The 15,721-nt window shown below is 39.7% G+C and overlaps 6 non-coding genes across 6 annotated transcripts; all 6 read right to left on the bottom strand.

The window, feature by feature from the left end:
• Window positions 1-3,583: 3,583 nt before the first annotated feature.
• Window positions 3,584-3,665, bottom strand: TRNAL-AAG (transfer RNA leucine (anticodon AAG)). Its single transcript has one exon. It is a non-coding gene; the product is annotated as a tRNA-Leu (tRNA).
• A 501-nt stretch (window positions 3,666-4,166) lies between these two features.
• On the bottom strand, window positions 4,167-4,248 carry TRNAS-GCU (transfer RNA serine (anticodon GCU)). The gene has a single exon. It is a non-coding gene; the product is annotated as a tRNA-Ser (tRNA).
• Window positions 4,249-8,902: 4,654 nt separating this feature from the next.
• TRNAL-AAG (transfer RNA leucine (anticodon AAG)) lies at window positions 8,903-8,984 on the bottom strand. The gene has a single exon. It is a non-coding gene; the product is annotated as a tRNA-Leu (tRNA).
• A 505-nt stretch (window positions 8,985-9,489) lies between these two features.
• TRNAS-ACU (transfer RNA serine (anticodon ACU)) lies at window positions 9,490-9,571 on the bottom strand. The gene has a single exon. It is a non-coding gene; the product is annotated as a tRNA-Ser (tRNA).
• Window positions 9,572-14,225: 4,654 nt separating this feature from the next.
• Window positions 14,226-14,307, bottom strand: TRNAL-AAG (transfer RNA leucine (anticodon AAG)). Its single transcript has one exon. It is a non-coding gene; the product is annotated as a tRNA-Leu (tRNA).
• Window positions 14,308-14,812: 505 nt separating this feature from the next.
• TRNAS-GCU (transfer RNA serine (anticodon GCU)) lies at window positions 14,813-14,894 on the bottom strand. Its single transcript has one exon. It is a non-coding gene; the product is annotated as a tRNA-Ser (tRNA).
• Window positions 14,895-15,721: the final 827 nt, after the last annotated feature.

Below are 15,721 nucleotides of genomic sequence, written 5' to 3'. Positions count from 1 at the left end.
ATGCATAGAGAATATTCACAGAGTATTAACACATAATTATTAAGAAGCAACTTAGCAAAGTCTCAGTAGTGTATGGTTCAACAAAGCAAGAACTCAGTCATTTGTCTATTTGCGTCAGATTTTAGTGAACACCTTAAATAACCTCGTATTAGCATCAGCATGTTGGGCTTCATGCAAAACTATTTAGCAAACACAAATTTGGAAAACATCTAACTATGGCCTCTATCAAACAGCAGTTGGTACCTAGAAAGAAAAGGCAAACAGACAATTACAATTTTCATCAGATAGTTACCCATCCAACGGATCAGCAAACAGCGTCAGACTTCGTTCTCGGGACATCAGTCGTTTGCATCATCAGCAAAGAAAGGACAGGGCAAAGTATCAGTATGGCATAGCTAAGGAACAAGAACTTCCCTCATATAGAGGAGAAGTAAGTATCAGGTAAGGAATAAGTAAAGGGTGGTTTAGAGTAACAGGGCGAACAAACGGCAAAGTCTCAAACGAAACGGCCTAAATGGCTCAGTAGAATGGCAAAGAATGGCTTGGAGTGGAATGTCCAATAAATGCCTGATTTCTCCTCGGGTCATGTGGTTAAATCAAAACTGTCTAATTTACTCCTAATTCCTCAATGGATAATCATTGGTGCATCGCCATCTCTGTCCAATAATCTTCACCAGAGTTTCACACAAACCACAGTTCTCATGTCGTTGATTGGCCCATGTTATTGACGTTTTCATCGGTTGGAATGTCAGGTAAGAAAAGTTACATTTTACGTTACAGTCAGTAGTTCCATTGTTTTCTCCTACTCCAGGCAGCCTTGCACCTGTTACAAATTACCCTGTTGCATTCAGCAAGAATGTCTCCTTGAGCAAGTAGGGTCCCATGAGAAAGAATTTACTACAGCTACACACATCTCTAGCTTCTGGGAAAGTACAGTTTCATGTCCTTCAGGAAAATAGCACATTGCACGTTAGAAAAAGACAGTTCAATATGAGACCAGGCAGCTAGGCACAGACCTTCGCTAAACTAAGGCCTACTGCTTAATGAACAAACTCCTAATACATAACTCCAATTTTGACATGTTAATACAAATTAAAAACATTAGTACATAATTAATTCAGCATTAATAACTTTCATTAGTCTTCGTATACATTGGTAGCCACTCCCCGTGTTCACATTTCAAACGTGTGCATTATTTCTACGTTAACACATTTTTTATGCAGCTTCATTACACAATATATTGTAAGCTTTTCATGTTAATATTAATTTTAAAAGACACACTCCAGCAATCCCTCCTCTGATGACTCTTGTCATCACACAAATCTTCCCTACTAATTTTACATACTAAAATTCCCTCATATCAATCTCTTCCCTTCTTGGTTTCCTCTTTGATCTTGCCCTGAATAATTTTTCCCTTTGTTTTTCTTCCCTCCTCCTATTATTTTTCGCCATCTTCAATTTTATTCTTTTACTAATTTTACATGCCACCCATGATCCAAATAAGCAATCTATAACAATCAATATCCCCTGTATTATTTTAGACAATATCCCATGCCAAATGTTACTAATCCAATTTCCCACTTAAGCAAATCCTTTCCCAACCTTTTTCCAAACACCTGGTTCTTTCAAATCCTTCAAGTCCGTACTATCCCTAGTCAAGTTAGTAAGCATACTTCTAATCTCATTACTATTATCTGGTATGTAAGCGCAACAATTACACCCATTGAGCAATCTACAAACTCTGCCATTTTTCACTAAAAGAATGTCTAAAGCAAGCCTGTTTTGAAGAGTATTAGCCCCCTCCGCAGCAAGTTCAGTATCCATCAGGAGTATAGCCCCTGAAAAGTTTGTCAGCATGTTATCCTCAATAGTAGACAACTTTTGAATCTTTATGGAGTTCATAATAACTCCCACTGAAGAAATTATCGTCCCAAATATGTCTCCTACTACACCAGCAGCAGTCTCTTTCTTATGTCTAGTACGATGTAATTCAGACAATTTTGGTAACCTTTTCAAATCGTCAAGTTGATATATCTTTGGGAAAACTATCCCCAAATAACATGTCCCATACTATCCCTTTGGAAGACGGTAATAAGCATTAAGTCCACATATATAATAAATCCCGGGGATTGCTGGATCCTGTGCATTTAACATGAACGTCCATTTACTCTGAAACAAAAACACACGCTTACATTCACTCATTCCCACAAACACATTGTCATAGTATGATTTGGTCTTGGATATGCAAAGCTTTCCTACATGTAGTGCGTCTAAAGCTAACTTCCCTTGTTCTCTAATTGCACTATAACCGTCACTACTAGCAAAGGCCCGTTGCTGTAATCCTTTCTCTAGTTTACCCTTCAATGCCCTTCTTCTCTCTTCCGTGTGATCTAAAAAGCTTTTCTCTACAGGTGTAAGCAAACATGTCAAATTATTGTGGTGTGCATAAGATGTACTAATTGTTAATGTCGCCTGAAAGAATCCTTTAACTAACTTTATGCTATAGTACTTAGCTACCCCACTCACATCCTCTATGATAAGCACATTAGAAAACACAAGATCATGATTTGAGTAAAAATATTGAATCTCTTCCTGGTTATAGAATCTTGTTAGTAACAGACTACAACGTATCCCATATGTTAATGACAGTCTATGATAGGTAACCCCCTCTTGTACCGAAACAGGAATCTGTGTACACACAAAACAATCTTTTGCATCCATTGTGTCAACATACTCACTCAGCAAGCGATAGAAAACATCAGTGGATAGTTCCCCTTTCGAGTTAGTTCCCTCATGCAAGTATCTTGTATCCAGCTCAAACCTCTCCCAGGCTGTTAGTACAATGGTAGTCTCAGGAATTGAAGCATTGTTAGTCTCACTTTTATCCATTAGTGTCATACTCACAACCACGACCCTAATGAATATTTATTACATGAACCTTTTTTGCAAAAGTATTTGGTTCAAGTAAACTTAAAGTGTTGGGATTCAAGCACACGGCTCCAGAGAGACTGGAGCCTAAATCTAGCCAGTTTAGCCTGCTCAGCCACGCTACCTCACATGTACAAGCTCACAACTATAGTAACTTGGCCAAACACTGTGGACACCCGCTGTGGTGACCTCGCTATGCAGGGTAACGCAGCATTCACCGACAGTTGAGCGAGTTACAGGTGAAAAGCAAAGTATAATAACTGTCTGCATATAATATATGTCTTTCCTTATTTATTCTTCTTCCCCATTGTATGTTTGCTCTCTGCTTTAGAAACGCGAGCTGTCATCACTGCAAGGAAACGTATCACACAGCGTTCTACTGTTTACACTCACTGAACTTTCAGCATCACAGTGACCCCTCTCGTCGCCTCTATAGTTAGACTTCAAGACAGCTGGTTTGTTTACCGATACAATTCTTGTCACCTTAGGTTGTGGTTTTTTAAAATAAGAAGGCTCGGTCCCACTGTCTGGCTACCCTTATATATATACGTCACCACTTTACATAGTCTCACCTCTCGCTATGTGGATCGTAGGTGCAGAAGGCAGAGAGTGAGACACTGATGCAGACAAAATACGTTTGTGAGTTGAAAAATACTGGCAGTGGTGGGATTCGAACCCACGCCTCCAAAGAGACTGGAGCCTTAATCCAGCGCCTTAGACCGCTCGGCCACACTACCCTGTGCAAACCTGTTTCTGTAAGCTTTCTGAAGTGAGATGTTCTGTTGTATAGGGGAGTTGGAGAATAAGGGTGTATAGCCTGTGAAGTGATCCTAGGAAAGTCAACGGCAACAGCAGCAGGCACGTGATACATTCAGTAGGTCAGGATTGGCCCCGGGCCATGGGAGGTGTCAGGGAGCGCCAGTCCTGAGAGTCCGTAGGAAGACATCCCTTACATTGGCGTCCCGCACGCGCTGCTTCTCTTTCTTTAAGGATAAGGAATCAAACTATGTCCCTCAACTTACCAACCCTCCGCCTCAGGAAAGATTTTGTGATTCATGAGCAGAACCCAGCTGGCGCTGTTTACAGTAATGCCTAAGCACAGTACTCAACTGAGCGGTGTTTCCAAACTGAGCCGTTGTACTGCCGAAAATACCATGGGATATGTCATTTAACTTTCACATAAAATAGGGTTAACCCAGCCCTACCACATACTAAAAACTAAAGACGGAACAATAAAACAACGAGGATGGGATTCGAACCCACGCGTGCAGAGCACAATGGATTAGCAGTCCATCGCCTTAACCACTCGGCCACCTCGTCTTCAAAACACTATGTTTCAGGAGTACAAAATATGGTAGCCAAAATGTGTTCTATTAGGTGATAGTGGTCTAAACATAATAAAGAGCACATATTTACAGATTGTTATGGTAACTTGTTGTCTTCAGCTTTGCTCTATACGACCTTGTTGTCCATCCCTACTTCAGCTTGAATTTATAAGTTAAATGTAATGTAATCATGAAAATTACACTTTCCAAACGTGTTCTATCCATATGTGATGTACTATCACTCTACCCTCAAATGAGCTAAGATTGCTTTAATTCAGTTGTACGTGGATTTAAAGTGCAATATCATACAAATATTGTACTGGTATGGCGCTTTCGAGTCTCTAGGTGTCAGTTATTGGTGGTGTGCTTACATGTCAACATTAGGCAGCAAATAGTACACAATTAAGGAAAACTGCCTTCCCATTTAATGTGCATTGTTCTGCAAAAAGTTTTAAGTAGGAGAAAGTAAAACTTAGTTTATAAAACCACCTAAACTGGGAGTATTGCCGCTACAGCTATGACACTTCAGTTTAAAAACGTACGTGCATCAACAAGAAATATTTTTGCGCTAAATAAATTGCTGTCCGACTACTCACGTAATGCATAAAACTGAGGCAGTCGTAATTACAATACATTGAAGTAATATTTTGGTAGTTTTTGTTGACGATGACTCTGCAGCACGCGATCAGATTACTTTTTATTAGTGAAGGCGCGTCAGAGCCTTGATAAGTAAACTTACAAGGAGACACGCCTAGGTCGATGAACCTTTTAGGCCAGGTTCGGGGACTTCCCAGTACGAGATGTCTTTTAGCATCGCAAATCAATAGATCAATATCTCAACAACAATCGCAATAACTAATCAGCATGCTAATCAATAACCTTTAATGAGAGTCAATAAAGTGAACACACCATGATCTTTCAGTCATGAATAACCACACCAATTTAGTTAAGTGTTAGGATATTTATTTCCCTACTGGTTACAATCTAAAGTCATTTCTGTTAATCTCATCAGCAATTCATCTCATTAGTAACTCTTCAGATTTGCAATTAGAAACGCAATTAATCAATGCATAGAGAATATTCACTCAGTATTAACACATAATTATTAAGAAGCAACTTAGCAAAGTCTCAGTAGTGCATGGTTCAACAAAGCAAGAACTCAGTCATTTGTCTATTTGCGTCAGATTTTAGTGAACACCTTAAATAACCTCGTATTAGCATCAGCATGTTGGGCTTCATGCAAAACTATTTAGCAAACACAAATTTGGAAAACATCTAACTATGGCCTCTATCAAACAGCAGTTGGTACCTAGAAAGAAAAGGCAAACGGACAATTACAATTTTCATCAGATAGTTACCCATCCAACGGATCAGCAAACAGCGTCAGTCTTCGTTCTCGGGACATCAGTCGTTTGCATCATCAGCAAAGAAAAGACAGGGCAAAGTATCAGTATGGCATAGCTAAGGAACAAGAACTTCCCTCATATAGAGGAGAAGTAAGTATCAGGTAAGGAATAAGTAAAGGGTGGTTTAGAGTAACAGGGCGAACAAACGGCAAAGTCTCAAACGAAATGGCCTAAATGGCTCAGTAGAATGGCAACGAATGGCTTGGAGTGGAATGTCCAATAAATGCCTGATTTCTCCTCGGGTCATGTGGTTAAATCAAAACTGTCTAATTTACTCCTAATTCCTCAATGGATAATCATTGGTGCATCGCCATCTCTGTCCAATAATCTTCACCAGAGTTTTACACAAACCACAGTTCTCATGTCGTTGATTGGCCCATGTTATTGACGTTTTCATCGGTTGGAATGTCAGGTAAGAAAAGTTACATTTTACGCTACAGTCAGTAGTTCCATTGTTTTCTCCTACTCCAGGCAGCCTTGCACCTGTTACAAATTACCCTGTTGCATTCAGCAAGAATGTCTCCTTGAGCAAGTAGGGTCCCATGAGAAAGAATTTACTACAGCTACACACATCTCTAGCTTCTGGGAAAGTACAGTTTCATGTCCTTCAGGAAAATAGCACATTGCACGTTAGAAAAAGACAGTTCAATATGAGACCAGGCAGCTAGGCACAGACCTTCGCTAAACTAAGGCCTACTGCTTAATGAACAAACTCCTAATACATAACTCCAATTTTGATATGTTAATACAAATTAAAAACATTAGTACATAATTAATTCAGCATTAATAACTTTCATTAGTCTTCGTATGCATTGGTAGCCACTCCCCGTGGGCACATTTCAAACGTGTGCATTATTTCTACGTTAACACATTTTTTATGCAGCTTCATTACACAATATATTGTAAGCTTTTCATGTTAATATTAATTTTAAAAGACACACTCCAGCAATCCCTCCTCTGATGACTCTTGTCATCACACAAATCTTCCCTACTAATTTTACATACTAAAATTCCCTCATATCAATCTCTTCCCTTCTTGGTTTCCCCTTTGATCTTGCCCTGAATAATTTTTCCCTTTGTTTTTCTTCCCTCCTCCTATTATTTTTCGCCATCTTCAATTTTATTCTCTTACTAATTTTACATGCCACCCATGATCCAAATAAGCAATCTATAACAATCAATATCCCCTGTATTATTTTAGACAATATCCCATGCCAAATGTTGCTAATCCAATTTCCCACTTAAGCAAATCCTTTCCCAACCTTTTTCCAAACACCTGGTTCTTTCAAATCCTTCAAGTCCGTACTATCCCTAGTCAAGTTAGTAAGCATACTTCTAATCTCATTACTATTATCTGGTATGTAAGCGCAACAATTACACCCATTGAGCAATCTACAAACTCTGCCATTTTTCACTAAAAGAATGTCTAAAGCAAGCCTGTTTTGAAGAGTATTAGCCCCCTCCGCAGCAAGTTCAGTATCCATCAGGAGTATAGCCCCTGATAAGTTTGTCAGCATGTTATCCTCAATAGTAGACAACTTTTGAATCTTTATGGAGTTCATAATAACTCCCACTGAAGAAATTATCGTCCCAAATATGTCTCCTACTACACCAGCAGCAGTCTCTTTCTTATGTCTAGTACGATGTAATTCAGACAATTTTGGTAACCTTTTCAAATCGTGAAGTTGATATATCTTTGGGAAAACTATCCCCAAATAACATGTCCCATACTATCCCTTTGGAAGACGGTAATAAGCATTAAGTCCACATATATAATAAATCCCGGGGATTGCTGGATCCTGTCCATTTAAAATGAACGTCCATTTACTCTGAAACAAAAACACACGCTTACATTCACTCATTCCCACAAACACATTGTCATAGTATGATTTGGTCTTGGATATGCAAAGCTTTCCTACATGTAGTGCGTCTAAAGCTAACTTCCCTTGTTCTCTAATTGCACTATAACCGTCACTACTAGCAAAGGCCCGTTGCTGTAATCCTTTCTCTAGTTTACCCTTCAATGCCCTTCTTCTCTCTTCCGTGTGATCTAAAAAGCTTTTCTCTACAGGTGTAAGCAAACATGTCAAATTATTGTGGTGTGCATAAGATGTACTAATTGTTAATGTCGCCTGAAAGAATCCTTTAACTAACTTTATGCTATAGTACTTAGCTACCCCACTCACATCCTCTATGATAAGCACATTAGAAAACACAAGATCATGATTTGAGTAAAAATATTGAATCTCTTCCTGGTTATAGAATCTTGTTAGTAACAGACTACAACGTATCCCATATGTTAATGACAGTCTATGATAGGTAACCCCCTCTTGTACCGAAACAGGAATCTGTGTACACACAAAACAATCTTTTGCATCCATTGTGTCAACATACTCACTCAGCAAGCGATAGAAAACATCAGTGGATAGTTCCCCTTTCGAGTTAGTTCCCTCATGCAAGTATCTTGTATCCAGCTCAAACCTCTCCCAGGCTGTTAGTGCAGTGGTAGTCTCAGGAATTGTAGCATTGTTAGTCCCACTTTTATTCATTAGTGTCATACTCACAACCACGACCCTAATGAATATTTATTACATGAACCTTTTTTGCAAAAGTATTTGGTTCAAGTAAACTTAAAGTGTTGGTATTCAAGGCCACAGCTCCAGAGAGACTGGAGCCTAAATCTAGCCAGTTTAGCCTGCTCAGCCACGCTACCTCACATCTACAAGCTCACAACTATAGTAACTTGGCCAAACACTGTGGACACCCGCTGTGGTGACCTGGCTATGCAGGGTAACGCAGCATTCACCGACAGTTGAGCGAGTTACAGGTGAAAAGCAAAGTATAATAACTGTCTGCATATAATATATGTCTTTCCTTATTTATTCTTCTTCCCCATTGTATGTTTGCTCTCTGCTTTAGAAACGCGAGCTGTCATCACTGCAAGGAAACGTATCACACAGCGTTCTACTGTTTACACTCACTGAACTTTCAGCATCACAGTGACCCCTCTCGTCGCCTCTATAGTTAGACTTCAAGACAGCTGGTTTGTTTACCGATACAATTCTTGTCACCTTAGGTTGTGGTTTTTTAAAATAAGAAGGCTCGGTCCCACTGTCTGGCTACCCTTATATATATACGTCACCACTTTACATAGTCTCACCTCTCGCTATGTGGATCGTAGGTGCAGAAGGCAGAGAGTGAGACACTGATGCAGACAAAATACGTTTGTGAGTTGAAAAATACTGGCAGGGGTGGGATTCGAACCCACGCCTCCAAAGAGACTGGAGCCTTAATCCAGCGCCTTAGACCACTCGGCCACACTACCCTGTGCAAACCTGTTTCTGTAAGCTTTTTGAAGTGAGATGTTCTGTTGTATAGGGGAGTTGGAGAATAATGGTGTATAGCCTGTGAAGTGATCCTAGGAAAGTCAACGCCAACAGCAGCAGGCACGTGATACATTCAGTAGGTCAGGATTGGCCCCGGGCCATGGGAGGTGTCAGGGAGCGCCAGTCCTGAGAGTCCGTAGGAAGACAACCCTTACATTTGCGTCCCGCACGCGCTGCTTCTCTTTCTTTAAGGATAAGGAATCAAACTATCTACGTCCCTCAACTTACAAACCCTCCGCCTCAGGAAAGATTTTGTGATTCATGAGCAGAACCCGGCTGGCGCTGTTTACAGTAATGCCTAAGCACAGTACTCAACTGAGCGGTGTTTCCAAACTGAGCCGTTATACTGCCGGAAATACCATGGGATATGTCATTTAACTTTCACATAAAATAGGGTTAACCCAGCCCTACCACATACTAAAAACTAAAAACGGAACAATAAACCGACAAGGATGGGATTCAAACCCACACGTGCAGAGCACAATAGATTAGTAGTCCATCACCTTAACCACTCAGCCACCTCGTCTTCAAAACACCATGTTTCAGGAGTACAAAATATGGTAGCCAAAATGTGTTCTATTAGGTGATAGTTGTCTAAACATAATAAAGAGCATATATTTACAGATTGTTATGGTAACTTGTTGTCTTCAGCTTTGCTCTATACGACCTTGTTGTCCATCCCTACTTCAGCTTGAATTTATATGTTAAATGTAATGTAATCATGAAAATACACTTTCCAAACATGTTCTATCCATATGTGATGTACTATCACACTACCCTCAAATGAGCTAAGATTGCTTTAATTCAGTTGTACGTGGATTAAAAGTGCAATATCATACAAATATTGTACTGGTATGGCGCTTTCAAGTCTCTAGGTGTCAGTTATTGGTGGTGTGCTTACATGTCAACATTAGGCAGCAAATAGTACACAATTAAGGAAAACTGCTTTCCCATTTAATGTGCATTGTTTTGCAAAAAGTTTTAAGTAGGAGAAAGTAAAACTTAGTTTATAAAACCACCTAAACTGGGAGTATTGCCGCTACAGCTATGACACTTCAGTTTAAAAACGTACGTGCATCAACAAGAAATATTTTTTGCGCTAAATAAATTGCTGTCCGACTACTCACGTAATGCATAAAACTGAGGCAGTCGTAATTACAATACATTGAAGTAATATTTTGGTAGTTTTTGTTGACGATGACTCCGCAGCAAGCGATCAGATTACTTTTTATTAGTGAAGGCGCGTCAGAGCCTTGATAAGTAAACTTACAAGGAGACACGCCTAGGTCGATGAACCTTTTAGACCAGGTTCGGGGACTTCCCAGTACGAGATGTCTTTTGGCATCACAAATCAATAGATCAATATCTCAACAACAATTGCAATAACTAATCAGCATGCTAATCAATAACCTTTAATGAGAGTAAATAAAGTGAACACACCATGATCTTTCAGTCATGAATAACCACACCAATTTAGTTAAGTGTTAGGATATTTATTTCCCTACTGGTTACAATCTAAAGTCATTTCTGTTAATCTCATCAGCAATTCATCTCATTAGTAACTCTTCAGATTTGCAATTAGAAACGCAATTAATCAATGCATAGAGAATATTCACACAGTATTAACACATAATTATTAAGAAGCAACTTAGCATAGTCTCAGTAGTGTATGGTTCAACAAAGCAAGAACTCAGTCATTTGTCTATTTGCGTCAGATTTTAGTGAACACCTTAAATAACCTCGTATTAGCATCAGCATGTTGGGCTTCATGCAAAACTATTTAGCAAACACAAATTTGGAAAACATCTAACTATGGCCTCTATCAAACAGCAGTTGCTACCTAGAAAGAAAAGGCAAACAGACAATTGCAATTTTCATCAGATAGTTACCCATCCAACGGATCAGCAAACAGCGTCAGTCTTCGTTCTCGGGACATCAGTCGTTTGCATCATCAGCAAAGAAAGGACAGGGCAAAGTATCAGTATGGCATAGCTAAGGAACAAGAACTTCCCTCATATAGAGGAGAAGTAAGTATCAGGTAAGGAATAAGTAAAGGGTGGTTTAGAGTAACAGGGCGAACAAACGGCAAAGTCTCAAACGAAATGGCCTAAATGGCTCAGTACAATGGCAAAGAATGACTTGGAGTGGAATGTCCAATAAATGCCTGATTTCTCCTCGGGTCATGTGGTTAAATCAAAACTGTCTAATTTACTCCTAATTCCTCAATGGATAATCATTGGTGCATCGCCATCTCTGTCCAATAATCTTCACCAGAGTTTTACACAAACCACAGTTCTCATGTCGTTGATTGGCCCATGTTATTGACGTTTTCATCGGTTGGAATGTCAGGTAAGAAAAGTTACATTTTACGCTACAGTCAGTTGTTCCATTGTTTTCTCCTACTCCAGGCAGCCTTGCACCTGTTACAAATTACCCTGTTGCATTCAGCAAGAATGTCTCCTTGAGCAAGTAGGGTCCCATGAGAAAGAATTTACTACAGCTACACACATCTCTAGCTTCTGGGAAAGTACAGTTTCATGTCCTTCAGGAAAATAGCACATTGCACGTTAGAAAAAGACAGTTCAATATGAGACTAGGCAGCTAGGCACAGACCTTCGCTAAACTAAGGCCTACTGCTTAATGAACAAACTCCTAATACATAACTCCAATTTTGATATGTTAATACAAATTAAAAACATTAGTACATAATTAATTCAGCATTAATAACTTTCATTAGTCTTCGTATACATTGGTAGCCACTCCCCGTGGGCACATTTCAAACGTGTGCATTATTTCTACGTTAACACATTTTTTATGCAGCTTCATTACACAATATATTGTAAGCTTTTCGTGTTAATATTAATTTTAAAAGACACACTCCAGCAATCCCTCCTCTGATGACTCTTGTCATCACACAAATCTTCCCTACTAATTTTACATACTAAAATTCCCTCATATCAATCTCTTCCCTTCTTGGTTTCCCCTTTGATCTTGCCCTGAATAATTTTTCCCTTTGTTTTTCTTCCCTCCTCCTATTATTTTTCGCCATCTTCAATTTTATTCTTTTACTAATTTTACATGCCACCCATGATCCAAATAAGCAATCTATAACAATCAATATCCCCTGTATTATTTTAGACAATATCCCATGCCAAATGTTACTAATCCTATTTCCCACTTAAGCAAATCCTTTCCCAACCTTTTTCCAAACACCTGGTTCTTTCAAATCCTTCAAGTCCGTACTATCCCTAGTCAAGTTAGTAAGCATACTTCTAATCTCATTACTATTATCTGGTATGTAAGTGCAACAATTACACCCATTGAGCAATCTACAAACTCTGCCATTTTTCACTAAAAGAATGTCTAAAGCAAGCCTGTTTTGAAGAGTATTAGCCCCCTCCGCAGCAAGTTCAGTATCCATCAGGAGTATAGCCCCTGAAAAGTTTGTCAGCATGTTATCCTCAATAGTAGACAACTTTTGAATCTTTATGGAGTTCATAATAACTCCCACTGAAGAAATTATCGTCCCAAATATGTCTCCTACTACACCAGCAGCAGTCTCTTTCTTATGTCTAGTACGATGTAATTCAGACAATTTTGGTAACCTTTTCAAATCGTGAAGTTGATATATCTTTGGGAAAACTATCCCCAAATAACATGTCCCATACTATCCCTTTGGAAGACGGTAATAAGCATTAAGTCCACATATATAATAAATCCCGGGGATTGCTGGATCCTGTCCATTTAACATGAACGTCCATTTACTCTGAAACAAAAACACACGCTTACATTCACTCATTCCCACAAACACATTGTCATAGTATGATTTGGTCTTGGATATGCAAAGCTTTCCTACATGTAGTGCGTCTAAAGCTAACTTCCCTTGTTCTCTAATTGCACTATAACCGTCACTACTAGCAAAGGCCCGTTGCTGTAATCCTTTCTCTAGTTTACCCTTCAATGCCCTTCTTCTCTCTTCCGTGTGATCTAAAAAGCTTTTCTCTACAGGTGTAAGCAAACATGTCAAATTATTGTGGTGTGCAGAAGAAGTACTAATTGTTAATGTCGCCTGAAAGAATCCTTTAACTAACTTTATGCTATAGTACTTAGCTACCCCACTCACATCCTCTATGATAAGCACATTAGAAAACACAAGATCATGATTTGAGTAAAAATATTGAATCTCTTCCTGGTTATAGAATCTTGTTAGTAACAGACTACAACGTATCCCATATGTTAATGACAGTCTATGATAGGTAACCCCCTCTTGTACCGAAACAGGAATCTGTGTACACACAAAACAATCTTTTGCATCCATTGTGTCAACATACTCACTCTGCAAGCGATAGAAAATATCAGTGGATAGTTCCCCTTTCGAGTTAGTTCCCTCATGCAAGTATCTTGTATCCAGCTCAAACCTCTCCCAGGCTGTTAGTGCAGTGGTAGTCTCAGGAATTGTAGCATTGTTAGTCCCACATTTATCCATTAGTGTCATACTCACAACCACGACCCTAATGAATATTTATTACATGAACCTTTTTTGCAAAAGTATTTGGTTCAAGTAAACTTATAGTGTTGGGATTCAAGCCCACGGCTCCAGAGAGACTGGAGCCTAAATCTAGCCAGTTTAGCCTGCTCAGCCACGCTACCTCACATCTACAAACTCACAACTATAGTAACTTGGCCAAACACTGTGGACACCCGCTGTGGTGACCTGGCTATGCAGGGTAACGCAGCATTCACTGACAGTTGAGCGAGTTACAGGTGAAAAGCAAAGTATAATAACTGTCTGCATATAATATATGTCTTTCTTTATTTATTCTTCTTCCCCTTTGTATGTTTGCTCTCTGCTTTAGAAACGCGAGCTGTCATCACTGCAAGGAAACGTATCACACAGCGTTCTACTGATTACACGCACTGAACTTTCAGCATCACAGTGACCCCTCTCGTCGCCTCTATAGTTAGACTTCAAGACAGCTGGTTTGTTTACCGATACAATTCTTGTCACCTTAGGTTGTGGTTTTTTAAAATAAGAAGGCTCGGTCCCACTGTCTGGCTACCCTTATATATACACGTCACCACTTTACATAGTCTCACCTCTCGCTATGTGGATCGTAGGTGCAGAAGGCAGAGAGTGAGACACTGATGCAGACAAAATACGTTTGTGAGTTGAAAAATACTGGCAGCGGTGGGATTCGAACCCACGCCTCCAAAGAGACTGGAGCCTTAATCCAGCGCCTTAGACCGCTCGGCCACACTACCCTGTGCAAACCTGTTTCTGTAAGCTTTCTGAAGTGAGATGTTCTGTTGTATAGGGGAGTTGGAGAATAAGGGTGTATAGCCTGTGAAGTGATCCTAGGAAAGTCAACGCCAACAGCAGCAGGCACGTGATACATTCAGTAGGTCAGGATTGGCCCCGGGCCATGGGAGGTGTCAGGGAGCGCCAGTCCTGAGAGTCCGTAGGAAGACAACCCTTACATTGGCGTCCCGCACGCGCTGCTTCTCTTTCTTTAAGGATAAGGAATCAAACTATCTATGTCCCTCAACTTACCAACCCTCTGCCTCAGGAAAGATTTTGTGATTCATGAGCAGAACCCAGCTGGCGCTGTTTACAGTAATGCCTAAGCACAGTACTCAACTGAGCAGTGTTTCCAAACTGAGCCGTTGTACTGCCGAAAATACCATGGGATATGTCATTTAACTTTCACATAAAATAGGGTTAACCCAGCCCTACCACATACTAAAAACTAAAGACGGAACAATAAACCAACGAGGATGGGATTCGAACCCACGCGTGCAGAGCACAATGGATTAGCAGTCCATCGCCTTAACCACTCAGCCACCTCGTCTTCAAAACACCATGTTTCAGGAGTACAAAATATGGTAGCCAAAATGTGTTGTATTAGGTGATAGTTGTCTAAACATAATAAAGAGCACATATTTACAGATTGTTATGGTAACTTGTTGTCTTCAGCTTTGCTCTAAACGACCTTGTTGTCCATCCCTACTTCAGCTTGAATTTATATGTTAAATGTAATGTAATCATGAAAATTACACTTTCCAAACGTGTTCTATCCATATGTGATGTACTATCACACTACCCTCAAATGAGCTAAGATTGCTTTAATTCAGTTGTACGTGGATTTAAAGTGCAATATCATACAAATATTGTACTGGTATGGCACTTTCGAGTCTCTAGGTGTCAGTTATTGGTGCTGTGCTTACATGTCAACATTAGGCAGCAAATAGTACACAATTAAGGAAAACTGCCTTCCCATTTAATGTGCATTGTTCTGCAAAAAGTTTTAAGTAGGAGAAAGTAAAACTTAGTTTATAAAACCACCTAAACTGGGAGTATTGCCGCTACAGCTATGACACTTCAGTTTAAAAACGTACGTGCATCAACAAGAAATATTTTTGCGCTAAATAAATTGCTGTCCGACTACTCACGTAATGCATAAAACTGAGGCAGTCGTAATTACAATACATTGAAGTAATATTTTGGTAGTTTTTGTTGACGATGACTCCGCAGCAAGCGATCAGATTACTTTTTATTAGTGAAGGCGCGTCAGAGCCTTGATAAGTAAACTTACAAGGAGACACGCCTAGGTCGATGAACCTTTTAGACCAGGTTCGGGGACTTCCCAGTACGAGATGTCTTTTAGCATCGCAAATC

This window comes from Pleurodeles waltl, chromosome 12 (assembly GCF_031143425.1).
Source record: "Pleurodeles waltl isolate 20211129_DDA chromosome 12, aPleWal1.hap1.20221129, whole genome shotgun sequence".
Taxonomy (NCBI): Eukaryota; Metazoa; Chordata; class Amphibia; order Caudata; family Salamandridae; genus Pleurodeles; species Pleurodeles waltl.
The sequence above is the reverse complement of the archived record's forward strand: the minus strand, read 5'-3'. Positions and strand labels throughout refer to the sequence as shown.